Below are 15,493 nucleotides of genomic sequence, written 5' to 3'. Positions count from 1 at the left end.
GTCACCATCCAAAATCCTCCGTCAGCGTAATCCCAAGGTATACAAAGGTCTTGACTCGCTCCAATGGAACACCATTCAAAGGAGGATTCGGGCGCGTGCGCCTCGGGGGACTGAAGATCATGAACTTGGTTTTATCCATATTGATCTCCAAACCTCGCGAGGCGCAAAAGCTCACGAAGCCATCCAGAACACGCTGGATACCCGAAGATGTTCGAGACAACAGCAAAGTGTCATCCGCGAACATCAAAGAAGGTACATGGCCAGACGACAACCAAGGGGCATCACTATCCTTAACTTTGTTTAGGGTATCAACAAGACCATTTATGTACAGGCTAAAGAGAGTAGGTGCCAGGACACTCCCCTGCCGGACGCCCCTGGCAACAGGGAAGCGATCCGAAAAAGCCCCATGTCTCCCACACCTAACCTGTGCATAATTTCCATCATGCAAGTGGGCCAAAATCTTAAGCAAATATGGCGGGAGGCCCAAGTCTGCCAATACCAACCACAATTTTTCCCTGGGGACCAAATCGAAGGCGGCCCTCAGGTCCACAAAAACTAGGTAGAGGCTGCCACCCTCAACCTTAGTGGTTTTCCAAAAAAGGACCTGGAGCCGGAAGATTTGGTCGAAGGTTGAGATGCCAGATCTGAATCCAGCCTGGAGAGTGGACAATATTTCCCGTTCCTCCATCCAGGCTTGAATCCTGTCCAGAATGATTCTGCCCATTAGTTTTTGTGTTGTATCAAGCAGGCTAATGGGCCTATAGTTTGAAGGGGAAAGTGGGCAGCCTTTTTTGTAAATGGGGACAATCTCGGCCCCCAGCCAAGTGTCCAGTGGGTCAGACCCCTTGAGGATCGCGTTGAATAAGGTGGCAAGATAAGGCGCCCATATTTTTGGCTGGGCTCGAAACAGATCCCCCGGCAATTTTTCAAGGCCGGGAGCTTTGTTAGGAAGCAATCTGGCTATTGAAGATTCTACCTCCTTCAGAGTGATACTCACTGGGAGGTTAGGCAGAAGCATACACAATCCAGGCCCTCCGCCTGAGACCCCCGTCAGTCGAGACTCGTGAGGGGGTCCGGGGCAGGGGGCCGGGAAAGCGACGCAGTTCCCTCCTGGCCAGATCCAGAGGTTAGACTTAAACCCAGCCAAAATGGGTCATCGTGCTCCAAGTGTGTATATAGAGCACCAAAATGAGCCTCCTAAACAGGGGGCGCAATATTTGGGATGATAGCCTGCGCTCCCCCCTTAGAGCCTGAACTAACAATAGCCCAAAACAACTTTGCGTCCCTAATCAGGAGCGCACTTCTCAGCTCGTCCCACCTTGTTTCCTCCCAATCCCTCTTGGCTCCTTCAACAATCTTTTTATAGAGCGTGCGAGATAGTCTAGTTTTTGGGCTATCCTTGGCTTTAATTTCAATAAGAAGATCTTTCTTGGCATTCCTGCAAGTGCCATTAAACCAGGGGTGTATGTTAGACCCTCCCCGTCTGGGTCTAGATAGTGGGCAAAGAACGTCCGCCAACACACTGGCCAGCTGGCTATGGATTTTTACAGCAGGACCGTTTGGTGGCAGATCAGCCATCGCAACTAACCATGGTAAAGCAAGCTGGTATATTTCACCCATCTTAGTCGGAGAGTTCTGGAAGTGGGGCCAGTTGACCCTACGGCGGTTGTTCGAGAGCATGAGTGATTTGTTCTTATTGGAAGTAAGGCCGGCTTCAGGGTTAGACAGCCCAAAGCTCCCAGGGTTAAGTGTTAGAACAAGGGCGTTATGGTCACTATCGTGTCTCGGGTACACTCTAAATTCTAGAAGCTTGTCCCAATGTTTTGCTTCCAACATGATATAATCAATGGATGTTTGTTTTGCCCTATTAAAAGTGGGATTTCCCGGACGATCAGGGTCGAGTCTCCCATTACACGCCCGTAGGGACGTAGCAAGCGAGAAAGATTTTATTTGGAGGACCAGCCGAGTCCATGCCTTAACAGGAGGGATCTTAGGTGTATCCTCATCATCCTGTTCATCCCAATCAGGGTTAACCAAGGGCTCAAATTGGCAATTAAAATCCCCACCAACTATTAGTATAACTGAGGAGTCAAGTGTCTGGATAAAGAGATCTAGTACTTTAATCGTATCAGACTCCTGCCCATGCCTTACTGGCCTTGAATAGATGTTAATTATGGCTATTTTTGGTGAATTCAGTGTCAATAACACACATTGGACATCGGGGGAGTTGGTTGGTATTTGGGTAGCTTTAACACCCAAATGGGTGCCCACCCGGATGGGCGGCCTCTACCACTAGAAACTGCCAGGGTATGAAAAGTTGCGTAGCCTGGGCTTACACTCTCCTCTAATGCCCAAGTTTCCTGAATCAGACATATATCGTGTACTGCCATAAAAGAGCCCCAGTCAGGATTAGGTAATTTATTTTTTAAGCCAGCTACATTCCATGAAAGGATTTTTATGGTATCAACAGCTACAATGCCAGTGCCTTTTAAGATTCCTGTTACCGAGGGGGGAAGACTATCACAAGCTGAAGAAAGGTTTAGGGTAAAGCACAGGAGGGACACAGCAACATGCAGTGGAGAGAAGCACACAAGCCATAAGCACACAACGGAGAGAGCAACACTGAGCACAGGAAGGGGGCAGCTATTTAGTGGGGGGTGGGGGGAGGGGAAGCACAGCAGGGTGAGAGCTGTAAAACACTTGCACCCTCAAGGAGATGGATAAGAAAAGCTATTAAGATGAAAGCAAATGGGAGTGGCAATTAAGCAGACTAATGGGAAGTTATGGGTGGGCTATAGACACACTGAGTTCTTGGTATGCCCACAATAGGTCTTTCAGAATCGCACTGTCTGGTAGGGGACACATTAGAATAAATTATATTTAAGCATTAAAGTGAATTCCAGCTTGGTGCCTAGAAAAGGCTTTTACCCAACTTAATGGTGCTTCTGTTACCAGCCTTAAATGAATCAAAAATGCAATATAGCCAAATTAGCACTTGATCATATGACTTGCAAGATACAAACCTACACTGGCATGTTAAACACTGAACTACCATACTAGAGTAAAAACCTCCAGAGATCGATCATAAAATGTTTTTTCTTTTCCAGAGCTGGAATTATTACTGTATACAATAACACACGGATTGCATGCTTGGTGCACTCAGAGTTATCAGGCTGATGTACTGACTTCCTATCATACAACTCTGACACTTGAACCATCCTAGTCCAAACACCATAAAATCACTAATATAATCAAACCTACCTGGAACAATGTGCCAGTGCAAAAGGACGGATAACACCAGTCTCCCCGGGCTCTCGTTAAAATTAGGCACTGCCAACACAGCATCCCATCCTGAATCAGACAGGAACTGGTCACCCTTCCTGTGCATAGCCCCAGTTCTGGGGCATTGAAATAACTAGAATTCAAAGGACGTTAAAACAGGGTACTTGATTTTCTTTTCAAAATGCAAAACAGCTGTTCACATTGATCTTTTCTAAGCACTGGAAGTGCCATTCTTATATCCCCCAACTCACAGATCTGCTTAAACAGATCTAGAATCTGCTAGCAACAAATTGCTGACACAAGTGTTCTGTTTTTATTTGATCAAGTAAGAATCACATAATTGTCACATATACGCTGATTCACCTGAACCAGCCAAAAGACCACTATGCAGCCAGGAAGCTGCACACTCAAACGTGGGTCGCCCGCAAAGTATAGGAATTTGAAGGCTCTTAGTGGGTCTCGTACTTAAAAACGTCAATTGCCCAACCATGTGTCTACGTATTACAAGAATAAAATTCTAATGTGTGCCTACCACTAGGTCTGAAACCAATAAAGGCAAGTCAATCTTAGACATATGCCAGTCTTTCCCTCATAAATAACTGGTTAAAACGGCTTGCGTTTTGCCCCACATTTAGATAATCCGAAGGGGGTGGGGGTGACAGGGTCCGGTTATAAAATAATAAAAGAATTAAAAAAGCGGGAACAAGATATTGATAATGTACAAGGCTAAACTTGCATTACATGGAAAGGATCCAAAAACATCTATGGGCATAGAACCATAGCTCATGTTTCCAGCACTATTCTTGCTTCGAGCGATGTTTATGTCAGAACCGAAATAGAAACACCACATCAACGTCCTGCGATTTTCTTTCACTTTTCACTCAACCCCACTTTACCCAGTGTCACGTTCGCTGAAGCGGTGTGGCTCCAGCAACCCCCCCTCACTAATCAGTCAGGGACACAGAAGGATGCTTGATGCAACTATGTGAGGAATAAAATATATTTTTAAATACCAATGTAAAATGGAAAGGAAACTATGGACTAAAGACATGATCTCAGTAAGGCTGCACAGCTTAATGCTAGACAGGTTTTTAATGTTTAGGTATGACCACCATGAGTAATTGCTCTTTGATAGGCAGTTCTTACCCTCTCCAATTTGGTTTTAAGTACATTAGAGATTTTATCCAAGGTTCACAATGCAGGTATTTGGAAATTCACAACAATACAAAAACAATTCACGTGCAATATCCCGAGATATTTCGCTCTTTAGGGCGTGGAAACATCAATGAGTGGACTTTAGCAGAGTTGGCACCTGTGGAAAATCTTCTTGCAGGAGCTCTTCTGGCATAAAGACAGCCTTGTATTTCTCATCAAACAGTTTCTCATTTTCCTCCAAATGCAAATCCTTGGCCGAGATAGTCTGAAGGTGGGCAGGAAGGTACTTGAACTCGTCATCGTTGACATCAAATTCTTTCATTTTGGAATCCAACACCCACCCGCGTCCCAAAAAGCCCACATCACACACCCGGCTGGGGAAGTCTAGCAGCCGGGGAGCAAGGTGCTTGCACTGGGCCTCATAGAGGTTACAGTCTTGGTCATAGGGGACCTCATACATGAGAGAAAAGAAGACCAGGCTCTGATAGCGCAGGCGGCCCTGGTTACGTAAAGTTACTAACCGCTGTACGTGGTCTTCAGAGCTCCCGTTCCGGGTCCAGGGGGAGAGGAGCAAGAGAGTACCAACAGCATCCAGGAGACTAGACTGAAAAGACATTTCACAGGGTGTCTTGTGGTTACAAATGCCTGCTCCGGTAAGGATGGAGAGATAGACTGCGGCTTTCCCAGGACGCTCTTTCATGCCCACTCCAATATCCCGACATGCCTCTGCATAATCGTGCATAAGGCTTTTAATCCAAATACCTATCCTCTCCAACCTGTTCTTTTTGGGCGGCGCTATAACCTCTCCTGCTCCAGGCTCGATCACAACCTTGGCGACACTGGAGCATGCTCTCCGACTGGCAACCCGCAGCCACAGGAACCCCGGTGTATTATTGCCACCAAACCTTTTGTTGTCCTGATGTCCTTGAAATTAATTATTGTGTTTTCACTACAACTTTGTTTCCCTGAGTTTATTGAGAACTTATGACTGTTTCTTTGCTGGGAAAAAAGATCTGAATTGACTGGCATAATTGTTTGCTTGACCTTCGCTGACAGTAAAATTCCAGATACAAGAAGATGTACAGGAAAAAGTTTATGCTCGGGGAAGAACAATACCTTTATGCTTGATCCTATCAGTGTGGAGATATTCCTTATTGGGTCATGCCTGTGTTTTGATTGCCATGTGAGAGCTATTGATTCATTTCTCACATTGTTGGAAATATCCATAGGAGAAATAGACTAATCCAAATGTAAATGTCTGTCATTCTTTAAAGAAAAGTTGAGAAAATGAAGAGGTGGGTGAACTCAACGAAAGTGCTAGCAAGGATAATAAAGTAGATACTAACTACAAAAGTGTTGCATTTATATTCCTGATAGTGAACTGCATTGGAGGATATTCCGCCAGCTCTTGAAAAATAATTGCCGCTAATAGGTACAGACCTTTCCATAGGAGAGCAAATGTCATACATCTGATTAGGAACCCTGACAATGTCTATATACTTATAGCTTTCAAGCCATGGATAACAGAAAAGGAGCCTAATAAGGGGGAAATGGTTTGCTTCCCTCAGTGATTACCCGATGCACTCAACTGACTCCCTAAAACAGTGAATGATGTAAGGAAAGGATGTCTTTCTAAGTCTTTCACCAGTATAAAAGACACCAGCTCATGTGGAATGCTTTCGTTTTTAACAATGTACATTCTAGAGCAGCTATACCAAGGAATTATTTTGAGTCTTTAATTGCTGGTACTACCAAGCACTTGACTTTTGGATTACTGCTGGCAGCTTGGAAGACTAAACCAAGGGCAGTTATCTTTCATTTTTGGGGACACCATTGCATGTAAGTACTCCACTGTTTTCATGTTTGTGGAAGTGTTATTACTTCTTCACATAGGTTTTGTGAAAGGGTTGGTATACAGACTATAACACCCCTGAAACCAATGTTTTTTTCTGTGAATTTCTAAGGTTTTTTAAATGCTAATTTTTAAGTGTGATAGTAGTTATACCTATTTTTTTGTACTGATTTTCTACAGTTTTTTAACTGTTTATTTATAAATATTTTATTCATTAAATAACATTATATATTTTTATGAAAATTGCACAAAATCTTGTGAGATGGATTAAGCCACGCCCTATTTACAACACTAAGTTAGCATAAACGAGATCATGGTTAGCAAGCAAGCTTGTCGTTTCTGCTGCGCTGCACACAACACTATTGTTATGTGTTATTCATTTTAGAAATGCTGACTCGACTTTGCCTTACAGGAGAACAAACTGTTGTTTCACATTCTTAACCGTGAAATGTGCCCTTGGTCTGTACATCATGCAAAGAACGCGTCTGGGTCACTAAAAGGTACAGAGTATTGTGTTTAGATTGATCGTACCACTTGTTAGACATATCATGCATACAGCTGCCAATATCTGAAGGACAAGCGTCTTTAATATTGCAGAACAGTTTGGTTTTAGATTCATTCGAACAGAAGAGCTGATGCATGCGAAAGCTGATCCTTTGATGTGATTCTACTAAGCTGATCTATACGGTATGGGGTCCCCCCTGTTAGTCTAAGAGACCTTCTAATAGTCTAATAATAACAATGTATTAGATTCTAGTGAAAGGAGTGTGGCCGTATACCACTGTCATTAATAGTATGATTGATCCTTTCATTTTATATGGTATTGTAATAATGCTTATGGTTCTGATCTGTACTGTTAGTCTGCTAGTGTTAGCCAAAGTACTGCATCTTAGGACGCGAGGTTTATAAAATAAACTCTTTAAACTTTACCGTGTCTGTATTATTATGTTGTGGACTAACAAATAAGTACGAACAGGTATTTCGGATTCCCACCACTCCTGAGAAATATCTAAGTCGTTTGTTCTGGTTTGTCTATACATTGGGACCGCCTAGCTAGTGAAGGACTGGGTTATTCTTAAGACCCAGCGGTGCCAGGGAACAACACCTGAAACCTTCGTGGGTTACCTGTTCTGGCGTACTAAACACAGAGACACGGGACACTTCCAGCGACGTCAGAGATCAGCGTTTATTTACTGCAGGGATACAGAGGTCACAAGAAGTACACAACGTGTAGGTTCTCGGAGACTGCTTCAAATTCGTAGAAGTGGATCGGTCCTTTTATACAAGTTTTTGCCATAGCACAGTATGGCGAACAAAGGTTACAACTCAGTTCCCACAATAAACTTCAAAAGGGTCGCGTTCATGTTTCAGGAGGCCGGAACATAATTACAACAGTCTTGCCGGTTCCCAACTGTAAAAACATATTCCCTCCGCAATAAACACATTCCATCCTAACCATAAACACATTAAGAGGAAGGACGAAAAACAGATGCAAGGAAAGGACAAGGATGCACAACAGGTTAGAAAAGAGTGTCAGGGGCAATAAAGGGAACTCGATAGAGGGGTCAAAGACCTCGTGTCTAATGTATGCATGGCTGAAACAATAGACCGGCGCGGCAAGATAAGCCTCGAGCAGGGCCATCTGCCTTAATCATGTCATTTCCCTCATCGTAAAAGTCACCTCAAAGAAACACGTGTCCTTCGTACTAGCTTGGGAGTCCCAGGGTCACGAAGCGGACAAAACCCGTTCGCTGGCTACCTGAGGGCAAGAAAACAAAATGGATGCTGTATCTAAAATGGAACCCGAGGGTTCGGATGAACAAACCCAAAAATAAGACGAACCATACGTGGCTGCATAGCGAAACTGCGTACACCCACTATACTCGTCATTTGCGGTTCGTAGATACCAAACTCATCCATGTTCGTCACCACTCAAAAAGTGCCGTCCCGTCTCACACGGAACCTCAGACGCTCCTTTTGCCCTCATGTAGGCAAGCACTAGTCAAGATCGGAATCTATATCAATATTCATCAGATCGTTCAGCTGCTGCTGGAACATCATCCTATTCATCAACGTCTCCTTGGTAACAGATGGCCGCCTTATACACGTCGCAGCACATAGGCCACATAAGGCAGGACCACACTGTACACAAAGACAACACGTGAACAGAAACGTTACAACAACCCCTACGATCATTAGAATCTTCCAACCCCAGGTTGACATCAGGCCCCAAAACCATCCTAGGAGCGTCCAATTACCTTCGTCCACGTGTATGGACTCGGAAATCTTGTGCAACTTCGAGATGGCTTGGTATACAGTTGGAGCATTGTCAGGAATAAAAATGCAACAACTCGAATGGATAATTTTACACACACCCCCTCTATCTGCAAGAACAACGTCTAGAACCATACGGTTCTGCAACGTCATGAGTCTATCCGCCTGTAGTTCAGCTGTTAAATTACCAAGGGCATTTGCAGTAATATTAGCAGTCGACTCTACCACACGGGTCAACTGTCTTAGGTTCCTACTATTAACCATAGGTCCCCAAAACGGCAAGAAACCCTTAAAGAAGTCTCCTGCTTCTTGACCAGCAGTATCCTCTTTGCTAATAACGCCTCTCACGACTCTAGTTTTGTGGTAGTCTGAAGCAACTGTGAAAGTCGGAGGTAAAAGATTCGCAATATAACAGGTACCCGAAAAGTCGCGGGGTAACCATGTATACGCGCGTTCATAACATACAAAATAGGTGCCCTTAGCAGTCAGAAAAACAGGGGAGGAGAGCATCGGTAGGACATACGTATCAGTGCAAGCACTGTTCCCAAGTTGTGCTCTCGGATTTCGACCCAAGCCTTTCAAGCAGAAATTACCAAGGTGCGGTACAATCCATATCGGGGACGAGCTCTTAAGCTGTCTATCACCCACTGACGTACTATACTCAGTCTCACTCAGATCCTTATAGGCCTGCACTTCTTCATCTGGAATAAGTGATGCATCGAAAACATCTCTATCCAGATCTGCTATTGCTATCGCCAAGGGCTTGTGGTACGGCCCAGGACCAAAATTGACAGATCGTGGCTCTCGACTGGGGTAGGAATCTAGTGCACTACGGAACATAGTTTGGAATGCTCGAGCTGAACCCTGGGAGCTGTATGGAAGGACCAAATACGGAATACCCCTATCCATGGTGTGTGGCATTAACCCACATACCCAACAATTGGTAGTATTCACCACCAACTGATGCTGATGTAGGAGTTGAACAAAGGAATTATTCATGAATTCCGCACGTCTAACCTGCTCATGTTGAGGCAAAGGATGAAAGGAATGTGGGGAGACAGTGGTGAGGGAACTTAGTTTAGGAGAAAAGGTAGGTGAAACAGAAGGCAAGAACAACGGTACTCCAAAATACACTACACCCACCAATAACATAGATACAGTCAGAAACAGTAGAAACACCTGAAACAGAAAACATTTTGTTCGTACAACCCTCCATAACTCTAATCTCTGTGCCGACACCCTTTCTTCTTCCAACAGCTTAGAGAATGCCATCCTCTACAAACCGTCCGTGACGTACTTGACGCACTTCATTCTGAGTAGCGATTATCAATCCCCAGGAGTTCCCAGAGATCGACAAAAGTAACCGACCTAGCGTCAGAAACCTGCTAAACAGAAAGGAGTACCCGCACGGCCCTACGGTAACCCGGATGGAGAGGTTTCCTCGAAAAGTTCAGTTTTATTACAAATCTCTTAGCAGTGGAAAAGCACATAAGAACTCAAAAAGAAAGGATGTAATTGTCCATAATATTCGGAACATCAAAAACAAATATACTACTAATTTTTATTAGTCCTTGAACGAAGAAAGTATCGACTTCTTCCAGGTCGAGTTTGCTCTACAAACAATTGTTCAGCTGGCGCAACAGTGTTCGATGGAGTGGACAACGAGTCAGACCTTGGGTTCTCTGCTACTGATGACTCCACATGTGGATCTGGCAGTGACGAATCCTCCTCCACAAGTTGAGCGTCGCTAAATGGCACAAAGTGCAAAGGGGTCTCAGTTTCTGTGGCCGAAATCCCAGTCCTCACCCAACCGTCAGTTGGTAAGGGAATCGGTACCTTCTTTGTGTGGCTGGCATGGACCCAATTTTTCCGGCCCTCCAGTCGAACCGCTGTCCTCGTCGTCAACAAGACTTGAAAGGGTCCGACGAATCTTGGCTCCAAGTTACGTTTCCGACCAAAATTTCAGGTAACCACCCAGTCCCCTGGCCGGAGCTGGTGTCCAGGACCCTCTGTCTGCGCCGGTAGAGCTTCAAGGACCTGTTGATAGATTAACCGTAGTTTAGTGGTCAAATCATGCAAATAATCAATTAACATTGGATACTCAAGACTATCAAAAGCCCTAGGCCTCGGGACTCCCCAAATATTCGCAGGGCGACCGAACACAATCTCATATGGGCTAAGCCCTACTCGAGAGTGTACGGTTGCTCTGGTCGATAGGAGAGCCAGGGGCAAGGCATCAGGCCATGACAGACCAGTCGTAGCTTGGATCTTAGCGAGTTTCAGCTTCAGGGTACCATTGTACCCTTCAACCAAACCCGCTGCCTGAGGATGATTAGCACTGTGGAATTTCTGTCGAATTCCAAGGCCCTTACACACACTCTGCATCACACTTCCCACAAACTCGCTTCCATTATCCGACCACACAATCCGTGGCATTCCGTACCTAGGAAAGTACTCCTTCAGCAGGATTTTTGCTGTGGACAGGGCAGTATTATCCTTAAGAGGATAGGCCTCAATCCATCTGGAGAACGCGCAAACCACAACCAAAACATACTTCAGGTTATTGCATCTCTCCATATGGATAAAGTCCAACTGGATAACCTCAAAGGGACAAGCAGGAGGAGCGAAATGACCAGGTGGAGTGGGGGTGCCCCTTCCGGGATTGTGCATCAAACACACCATACAATTCTTAACCACTCTCTCGGCACACTTAGCAATACCCTCATTCCTCCATACAGGAGACAAGAACTTACATATTCCTTTCGCACTAATATGTGACAACCCATGAGCCATCGTCACAACAGCTAACACATACGCATCTGGTAACATCCACCTCTGACATTCCGTCAGGTCAACCCAACATCCATGCATATCCAATCTTCCTGTACTTTCTTTCCACTTGGTCTTTTCAGCTTCAGTAGCTTCGTTCTGAATTGCTTTCACACTCTCAACAGTATTTTCACACATACCAGTCTCCGTCGGCCACCTCACTGAACTCGTGACATACATTCGAGTCGCAAGATTCTTAGCCGTTTCCTTAGCAATCTCATCCGCAAACGCATTACCACGACCAACATCATCCGTCACTTTCCGATGTGCACTACATTTAACGATCGCCACTTGTTTAGGCAACGTAAGTGCATCCAAAAGATCATTCACGAGATGCCCGTGTTGGATCTTCGTACCATGCGATGTCATAAATCCTCTTTCTCTCCACAATCTTCCAAAGTTATGCGCAACACCAAATGCATACTGACTGTCAGTAAACACATTCACTCGCTTTCCCTTCGACAGAACACACGCTCTTGTCAATGCAATTAACTCTGCCGCTTGTGCGGAATTCTGGTTCAATCTCGCAGTTTCCACAACCGTGCTCAACGTCACCACAGCATACGCAGTCGTCACATCGCCATTCGGCAATTTGAAGCAAGAACCATCCACATACAAAGTACCATCGGGATCTGCCAAGGGAGTGTTTTTCAGGTCCACACGACCTTTTGTTTCTTCCTCAGTCCGTAAATAACAATCATGTGGCAGCACATCATCTGATTCCATATTAATCGGCAACAATGTCGCCGGATTCAGTACATTACAACGTTTGATCTGTATATGACTTGCCAAAAGGGTCAGCTCGTACCCAGACAACCTTGCACTCGTCAGATGTTGAGTCTTTGTCCGATTCAAGAGCGTATCAACTGCATGCGGAACCATTACTATGAGCATATTATCCATGACCAAACCTGCGGATTGTCGAATAGACGCCGCAGCTGCCGCTGTCGCCCTCAAGCAACTCGGCAACGCTCTAGCTACCGGGTCTAAGGTCGAGGAAAAATATGCACACGGACGCTGCTTATCACCAAATTGTTGCGTTAAAACACTCAACGCACAACCGTCCCTCTCATGGACGTATAATGTGAAAGGCTTACTGTAATCAGGAGTACCTAACACAGGAGCCGAACACAGTGCATCACGTAATTCAGAAAAACTTTTCTGACATTCCTCCGTCCAAGGCAAAGGAGTCGAAACGTCCTTGCACGTGAGAGCTACCAATGGCTTCGCTAACAGTGAAAAGTTCGGGATCCACTGTCTGCAGTATGACGTGATACCTAAAAAGGCACGCACATCTCTCTGAGTTGTTGGCACAGTCATTCGAGCAATTGCTGCAATTCTTTCAGGGGTCAACCTTCTTCCCGCCTTTGACAATAAGTGACCTAGATAGGTAACTTCTTGACAACAATATTGCAGTTTGGAAGGTGACACTTTATGATGTAAAGCACAGAGATGCTGTAACAGAGACACTGTAGCGGCTCTACAGAGCTGTTCAGTGTCAGCAGCGACCAACAGATCATCAACGTACTGAATCAAGGCTGCACCAGCCGGTAACACAAACGCATCAAGTTGACTCTTAAGAGCTTGGCTGTAGATTGATGGACTCTCACAGTAGCCCTGTGGTGCGCGTTTGAATCTGAAGCTGCGACCACCTAATGAGAAACCGAACAAGTCTCTGCTTTCCTCAGCAATCGGAATGCTAAAGAACGCATTCTTCAGATCGATCACCGAGAACCATGATGCAGTGGCTGGAATCAGAGTCAGTAAAGCTGTAATGTCTGGCACCACAGGAAACTGCGGAACAACGACTTTATTTACCTCCCGTAAGTCGATAACTAGACGGTACACAGGAGGCTTGGAGGGATCCGTTCGTTTCAGAATAGGCAACACGGGACTATTGCACACATTACCCCGTGTCTCCTCAATAACATCTTTACCGATCAGATCGTAAATGATCGCTAACAGTGCCCTTTCACCATCAAGGGAAATACGATACTGAGGTATGCGTGGCAAACGCGCACCAACTTTCAGTTGGACAACATAAGGTGGTATATCCAACAGGCCCACGTCATTGGGACCTGTCGCCCACAAGGAGTCCGGAAGAGATCTCAATTCCGATGGGAGCTTGTCGATCGATCAATACATAGGGGAAATCACGCTCTTACCCAATGTAAGCTCCACACCCGTAGGAGAACAGTACAAAGTCGCATGTAACCTTTTCAACAAATCTAAGCCCAAAAGATTCTCACCACAACCAGTAGTCAAAATCAAAGGAGCTTCTAGCTCATGAGACCCAATTGTAAGGGGCAAAGGGCTAGAAACTGGATTGCTAACGGGGGCGCCAGAAAATCCAACGGAAACATTCGTTAAGCCAGACAAAGGCGCGCCAGGGAGTTTCGAATGCATGATGGAACTTTTTGCTGCACCAGTGTCCAACAGAAAAGGCTCAACGACGCCCAAAGTGGCTACTGCAACATAAGGCCCTCTCTGATCAACCGGAACTGATACTTCTCCCTTCCTTTGTCTATGGCTGTCCTAGTAGATACCATCCGTATCAACATCACACTCAACATAACAGTCATCCACATGATACTGTGCAGACCGACCGGACGATGGTTCGCGCCGATCGAAACAATTTTGCGAGTCCGAAGACGTGGCAAAACGTTCGGCCTGATTCTGGGTAACTCCGCGACCTCTACCACGAGAAGCCTGTTGAGGACCACTACGTCCTCCTCGGGCCGACACACCATTGGTCCTATCACGAAGAACCGGACAATCAAACTTCAGATGGCCCTCCCCACGACAATATGCGCATTGATTATATCCCAGCACAAAGCGAGGTGCGGGAGAAGCATTTCGCGTCTGCGATCTGGAGAACTGTGGTTGTGATCTGTTTAGCTGCTGTGTATCACTGAAATTCGAACGCGGAGGATAGGCTTGCTGCAATAAGACCTTAGTTTTAAGATCCTTCGTTTTCTTATCTGCACGCTCACTTTCCTCCTTTTCTCTATTTTCGTAATATTGGGCCGTAGCCAATATTTGAGCGGTGGTAGAAACAGCCCACGAACTCTCAGAATTCTTCAACTTGTTGCTAAGGTCGGGCAACAAGTTCGATACAAACTTATCAACGAACAGCCGCTGACCACCCTCAGAACCCATGTCCTGACCACTATGATCAACAAACGCTTCCTCAAATCTCGTAAAGAAATCAGAAACGCTTTCCTCCCTCTTTTGCTTGCACGCTGATAATTTGTCCCAATTGACGCGCATCGCTGGCATAAGCGTTTTCATGAGAGTAATTATCCTCTGAGGCAAAGCCACAATAAGCTGTTCAGGTTTAGCCCCACCGACCTGCTGGGCATCTGCCGCTGTAAGGGCAGCCCAGTCACCGCCTAACTCGGCTGCGTGATTCTCGTGACGAATTTTCGCCCAAATCGGCTGAGGCACCACATTGCCAAACAACATATCAATATCGGCTAGGTTCATAACAGTAGCATCCACCAATTGGGACAGCTCCTTATAATAACCTGCAGGATTCTTACGGGGATCAGGCAAGGATTGCTTCACTTGTAAAACTTCCGATCGTTTCCAAGGGAGGTGTATCCACACTCTCTGGAAACGGCCTGGGACAGGAGGGTTAGCAGCAGGATTACCTGGCATCCATACCGGGGGAACTTCCCGCATAGGATATTGACCAGGTTGTGCCATCCATTCTGCAGTCTCTTCCTTAAACAACGCACGAGGTTGCACTGTACATCGAAAGGATAACAAGCGCTCTAGAGCCTCTCGAACTTTGTCGCCTACGATTACACCCGAGGCAAACCGATGCTGTAGCTCAGAAACCTCTGACGGTACATTATCAGCCACATCATCGTCCCACTCCTCCTTCAATGATTTACACAGTTCTTCAAACACGAATCGTTGCGTGGGCACATTAAACTGAGAAAACGTTTCAAACACTACACGTGAGGTGTATTTAACAGGATTACGAATCCATCTACGTGCCGTTTTCACCAACGATTCACGTTCCCTACCATCAGGAAGCTGACTGCGTCTTTGAGCGACATCTGAAAGAGTCGAGCCAAGTATCGACCCAAAAAG

The 15,493-nt window shown here is 45.6% G+C and overlaps 1 pseudogene; it reads right to left on the bottom strand.

Annotated features, from left to right (window-relative positions):
• Window positions 1-4,422: 4,422 nt before the first annotated feature.
• The window catches only part of LOC146789558 (mitochondrial import inner membrane translocase subunit Tim29 pseudogene), a 117,788-nt pseudogene continuing 106,717 nt past the window's right edge, over window positions 4,423-15,493 (bottom strand).

Source organism: Triturus cristatus, chromosome 10, assembly GCF_964204655.1.
Source record: "Triturus cristatus chromosome 10, aTriCri1.1, whole genome shotgun sequence".
NCBI classification, from domain to species: Eukaryota; Metazoa; Chordata; class Amphibia; order Caudata; family Salamandridae; genus Triturus; species Triturus cristatus.
Note: the sequence above shows the minus strand (reverse complement) of the source record. Positions and strands in the feature narration are given on the sequence as shown.